The sequence below is a fragment of the Leptonychotes weddellii genome, chromosome 4, assembly GCF_054177405.1.
Source record: "Leptonychotes weddellii isolate Sample4059 chromosome 4, ASM5417740v2, whole genome shotgun sequence".
Lineage (NCBI taxonomy): Eukaryota > Metazoa > Chordata > Mammalia > Carnivora > Phocidae > Leptonychotes > Leptonychotes weddellii.
This window is the reverse complement of record NC_138372.1, coordinates 139,301,425-139,307,450: the sequence shown is the minus strand read 5'-3', so window position 1 is coordinate 139,307,450 and position 6,026 is coordinate 139,301,425. Positions and strand designations below refer to the sequence as shown.

The window sequence follows — 6,026 nt, the reverse complement described above, 5'->3', positions numbered from 1 at the left end:
GTCAGAGGGAGAAGCAGGCTCCCCGCTGAGCAGGGAGCCCGATGCGGGACTCGATCCCGGGACTCCAGGATCATGACCTGAGCCGAAGGCAGTCGCTTAACCCACTGAGCCACCCACGCGCCTGACAGGTTCTTTTTTGATCGATAGTTTTGTTTTAGATTTTTTTTTTTAAGATTTTATTTATTTATTTGAGAGAGAGAATGAGATAGAGAGAGAGCATGAGAGGGGGGAGGGTCAGAAGGAGAAGCAGACTCCCTGCTGAGCAGGGAGCCCGATGCGGGACTCGATCCCGGGACTCCAGGACCACGACCTGAGCCGAAGGCAGTCGCCCAACCAACTGAGCCACCCAGGCGCCCTAGATTTTTTTAACTATTACAAGCAACATTAGAATGGGCATGTTTGTATATAAATCTTGAGCATTTATCTGATTAGTGTCTTAGGATAGATTTCTGGGAATGGGATTTTGGGGCTCAAACTGTGTATATTTTATCTTTTGATGTATTCTGCCAAACTCCCCTGAAGAAAATGTGAATTCATGTATATTCTCAGCAACATCAAATTGGGAATGTTTACCTGTACCATTACTAACATTATTTATTGTAAATCTTGACTCGCTTATATTTTTGAATTCTAGTATATTTGTCTCTTCATGGGGATTGTAAACTAAATTAGTCAGGCTCTAGTCAGAAAACCCAGGACCACACTGGGTAATTCAGATAGTAGGGATTTCATACAGGGAGCTGGTTCCACACATGTTGGAAATCTGAAAGAGCAAAAGCAAACGCTGAAGTCATCCAGAGAAGTAGCAGGAAAGGGGTAGAATGAAGCGAACCAGGAGGCCTGGGGAGGCGCCTGGCAGGGCAGGGCTGGGCCTCGGGTGGTGTGCAGCCTGGCTGCTGAGGGACTGCAGAGACGGGCACTCTGACTGCCAAGTGGGTGTGGCCCAGCTGCCCGCACATCTGAGGGGGTATGGGAGTGGCTGGTGTTGGGAGGGTAGAGAAAAGCTGGGGACCGAAACCAGTCTGTGCTCTTGTTGGTATGATACCGGCAGAAACTAGCCACCAGAAAGAAGTCCCTTTTCCCTCCTCTTACTTTGTGTTGTTGGCATAGCTGTAGAGGACGCCAGCTGACAAGGGAGTGAATGAAATAAATGTTGCAGTCCCAGTCTCAGCATCACAGAGCAGAAAAGAGAATGCTGGGCTTGGAGCTAAGAGGCAAGGGGTAAAGAACCAGTTGTATTTGTTTGCTTGGGCTGCCATAACAAAGTACCATGAACGGGGGGACTTCAAACAACAGAAATTAATGTCTCACAGTTCTGGACCCTAGAAAGCAGAGATTAAGGTGCTACCATTTTAAAAGGACACCAGTCATATTGGATTAGGGGCCCACCCTATTCTGGTATGACCTCATCCTAATTGAATTACATCTGCAATGATTCTATTTAATAAGATCACTTTATGAGATGCTGGCCATCAGGACTTCAACATAGGAAGTTTTGGGGGCACACAATTCAACCCATAACACCAGTACATAAACTTCCTTAGGACAGGGCCCTTGTAGCCCTAAAATGCCATATTAACTCCTTTGTATTCTTCAAGTTCTGGGTACAAAGAATGTGCCTAATAATTATCAAGTAAATGAATAAATGCTAAATTAAATGATGCACATTCATCTTCAAGCTGTTAAGTCTAAAGTCATGTACATTTTAAATTGAAATTATAAGGAAAATCCATCAGATTTTTAAATGTCAGATGTTCTTAAATTTTATGAACAGTTAAATGTCAAATGCATCCAGAGTATCCTGATGATTACAAAACTTAATCCTAAATTTAACATAAGAGTATGATAAGTTTGAGTTATTTCATCTCTATCCGTAACGTCAAGAAAATCACTTATCCTGTAAGAAAAAAGATTTTCTAACTCCGGTGGACTGAGGTCATCTCAAGTGGGTGGAGGCTACTTGGTCAACAAATTAAGACCACAACATTGTTGTTTTTTGGTTAAGATTTGAGTCTGGGGCATAAGACCTATCTTTATTTTTTTTTAGGGTTCCTTCTGGGGATCTAGGCAAATGTGATTTAGCATGCTCTGGTCACCTGCTAGCTTCCACAGCATTCAGACGGCTTCGTTGGGCATTTACACCAAAAAATGGAGTTGTCGATGGCTGAACTGCTGAACTGCTAGGAGGTTTTTTTGTTTGTTTGTTTTCACAGCCATGAATCCCAATGTAGGCTTCCTCAGAATGTTGATTTCATGAATTGGACTTTTCTTTTTCCCAGCCTCAATCAAAGAATGATATTTTCCAAATGTTAAAGAAAGAGGTTAACTGGGCGCCTGGGTGGCTCAGTTGGTTAAGCGACTGCCTTCGGCTCAGGTCATGATCCTGGAGTCCCTGGATCGAGTCCCGCATTGGGCTCCCTGCTTGGCAGGGAGTCTGCTTCTCCCTCTCCCGCTCCCCCCTCTTGTGCTCTCTCTCTCTCTCACTCTCTCTCTCAAATAAATAAATAAAAAAAAAATCTTTAAAAAAAAAAAATAAAGAAAGAGGTTAACTTAATGAATGGAATTAAATTAGGTGACTACTATTGCTTCTTCCACCAGCACTGGCAGATGTCAAAATGAATGAACAAGAAGTCGCAACATTTTAAAACATTAATATGCAAAAGCGGATGATCTTGCTTAGTTCACGAGCTCATTTTTGTGGGCTTGTGTGCTTCCTGCTATAATTTCATATCGCATGAGTGCATATTATGCTAGTAACTTGTTCCTAATGTATGGGGTAGAATTCCATTAAGTTCTGCAAAATGTGTAGAACATTGTGGCCTTTGAGCAAGCTAGATAAACTGTGGTTCCCACCCTCAGGGAACTTACCAAGGAGTGGGGAGTTAGGACTTTGTTTAAAATGCCTGTGCACAAAATCAAACCTACGACGGAGGAAGCTAGTGGTCAAGATCCTGGCTCCTGTGGTTTGTTGTGAAACCATGAAACTTACCTCGGACTGTTGCCCTTCCTCCTTCATCCCTTTCCTTTTGTGATACTTTTTCTGAACTCAGAATGGGAGGGAGGCATTCTGGGGGAGAGATGAAGTCTCCTGCCTTGAAACCCTTTCAGTTCAGTGATGGAGATAAACAAATATTCATACTCAGTATGCTGAATGTGCTGGAGCAGAATTAGACAAGCTCTGGGGGATACCAGGGGCTCTGGGAGGGCCAGGAGTCCTGATCTTTTTGTTTTCTTGGTCCTAGCAAGGGCATGGAACCTAGTCAATATTTATTTGTTGAAGGGGGCAACACAGTTCGTCCTGGGAGTGTTCAGAGAAGGAAGTTACATTTGAACTGAGTGTGGAAGGACAAGGAGGAGAAGATGGTGGTGTAAGAAAGGAATCCCTTTACCCATGTCTTTTGTCCCTAAACCCCCTTCCTTAGATACCACTAAAATTTGAGTTATGGCCATGGGTGTGACATGGCCCTTAAGTCTGTAGGGTGTTTCTTGGGTAAACTTCTTTCCCTCAGATCTCAGCCCAGGGCTGACTCAACCAGTTGTTAGGAGCCACAGGCAGGGAGTGTAGGAAACTGGACTCCAGTGCCAGCTCCATCACTAACTTTGAGATCTTGAACAAGCCATTTAACCTTTATGAATAGCAAGCTAAGTCATATGGGTAATGCACTAAAATGTATGCAACACCGTATAGTTATCAAGCATGATTGTAAGTTAGGCGGTTCATCTTACCTTAACACTGACTTTGTGTACAGGGATTACATGTATACCTTTCAGGAGATGGACATCCAAATGAGGGAGCAGACTCATGATCTGAGGTTATGTGGGGGTGGCGAGTGATTCTGGGTTGATTTGTAAGGATTCATGGAGGATCTGTTTTAGTTTATTACTAATGGAGTGCTGGGGGTGGACTGCTGCCATCACAGGGGACAGGCTGAGCCAAGAGTGGAGGTTCAGAGCAGAGAGAATCCTAGAGAGTGAGTGAAAATTCATTCTTTAATTACCCATCACGTTCCTACTATGTGTCAACAGGGATCAAGGCAGACATGGTCTCTTCCCTTTTGAAATTTTCTCTCAAGGAAAACAGACAATGAATAAATAATTACATAATGAATGAATTATATTTATTATAATAAGCGGGAGGGAGGAAAAGAACAGTGTGCAGTGGAAGCATGGTAGAGAGACCTCCCCTGATGTGTGCTGAGAGGGCAGGGAACTGAGACAGATGAAAGAGTTGGCCAGTGGGAGAATGGTCGTGGGAGAGAAATCAGTGCAGCATGAGCCTCATATGTGAAGATTGAGATGACCAGAAAATGGGTACCTTCCAGAAACCTGAAAAAGATTGGGACACAGCATGATGAAGCTAGAAGAGGGTAGGGCAGTATAGGCTTGGTAAATGATTCTGGACTTTGTCCTTGGAGCCCTGGCAACCTTGGGTGTGGTTGGGGTTGAGCAATTTTGGCCTCTATTAGGTAAGTGGAGATGAAGAGAAGTGGGCAGATGTTAAAGGAATTTCAGAGGAAGAATTGTTTCAATTGGGGATTGATTTTACGTAAATGGGAATGAAAGAGGGGAAATATCTAGGTTGACGGCGGGTTTCTGGGTGGATAGTGAGGCTACTGATGAGAAACATCTGAAGGAGGTAGAGACTAGGTGGGGGAAGATAATGGCCTCAGTTCTGGATGTTATAAATACGTGTTGTGAGACATTGAAGTGGAGATGTTGATCTGGAAATCTGGATTTGGTTTCAGGATGGGGATCTAGTTGGATTGTGGACTTACGCGTCTCTAGTGTATGAAAGATTGTAATTGTAACCACCTGAATGAATGAGATTGGGACTGTAAGAGAGTAGGAGAAAAGGGCTCTATCTGTTGGGAGTAGAAATAAAGTAAAGGTGGGCAGGATAACAAAAGGTGATTATTTCAAACCTGAGCCCTAGAGCAAAGCACTTCCATTCTTATTAGTCAGACACATTCTTTTTTTTTTTTTTTAAAGATTTTATTTATTTATTTGAGAGAGAGAGAATGAGAGACAGAGAGCAGGAGAGGGAGGAGGGTCAGAGGGAGAAGGAGACTCCCCACTGAGCAGGGAGCCCGATGTGGGACTCGATCCCGGGACTCCAGGATCATGACCTGAGCCGAAGGCAGTCGCTTAATCCACTGAGCCACCCAGGCGCCCAGTCAGACACATTCTTAATTTGGAGGCTGCTGTGCTCTGACTCTGGGGCTCTTTTGATTTGACTTAAATTTCCCTTCTCTCCCTTTGGGAGTGGTCTGTGGAGATGACCCATGACACTGGGCCTTCTGGAAAGGTTGGCTTATTTTCCCTTGAACTTTTTGAGTGGTTGTAGAGTCTTGGCATTAAGTATTCTTAACTGACACTGGAGTCTCAACCTCCCTCAGAACTTAGCTGACTTTTTATATCAAAGAGTTTTTGTTTGGTTATTTTTTCCCATCAAAACTGTCCTCAAAATGTCCTTCCCTTTATATATTTTATTTTTATTTTACCTAACAGCAGCAACAATTTATATTGTCTATGTCAAGTTTTCTTAATGTTGACTTCTTCTAAGGGCCCCATTTGGTTTTTGTTTGTACATTAAATCAAAAATAGTATGTTTCATTTGGCAATTAGAGCTTTTATTTAACAATTTAAAAATAACATGGATTATTTTTTATGTAATATTAGAAAGTTACTACCAATCTAACCAAGTCTTATCATTTTATCAGTTCTATACATCAATTCAGTTTATTCTAAAAACAATGAACAATATATATATTTTTACTATTGTATGAGTCTAAGCTTTGTAGGGGAGGTATTTTTTTTTAAATTTTGTTTTATTATGTTAATCACCATACATTACATCATTAGTTTTTGACGTAGTGTTCCATGATTCATTGTTTGCGTATAACACCCAGTTCTCCATTCAATACTTGCCCTCTTTAGTACCCATCACCAGGCTAACCCATCCCCCCATGCCCCCTCCCCTCTAGAACCCTCAGTTTGTTTCTCAGAGTCCATAGTCTCTCATGGTT

At 42.5% G+C, this 6,026-nt stretch overlaps 1 protein-coding gene across 6 annotated transcripts in view; it reads left to right on the top strand.

Moving 5' to 3' along the window:
• The window catches only part of NCALD (neurocalcin delta), a 366,474-nt gene that overhangs the window by 49,808 nt on the left and 310,640 nt on the right, over positions 1–6,026 (top strand). The gene's annotated exons all lie outside the window — the stretch shown is intronic.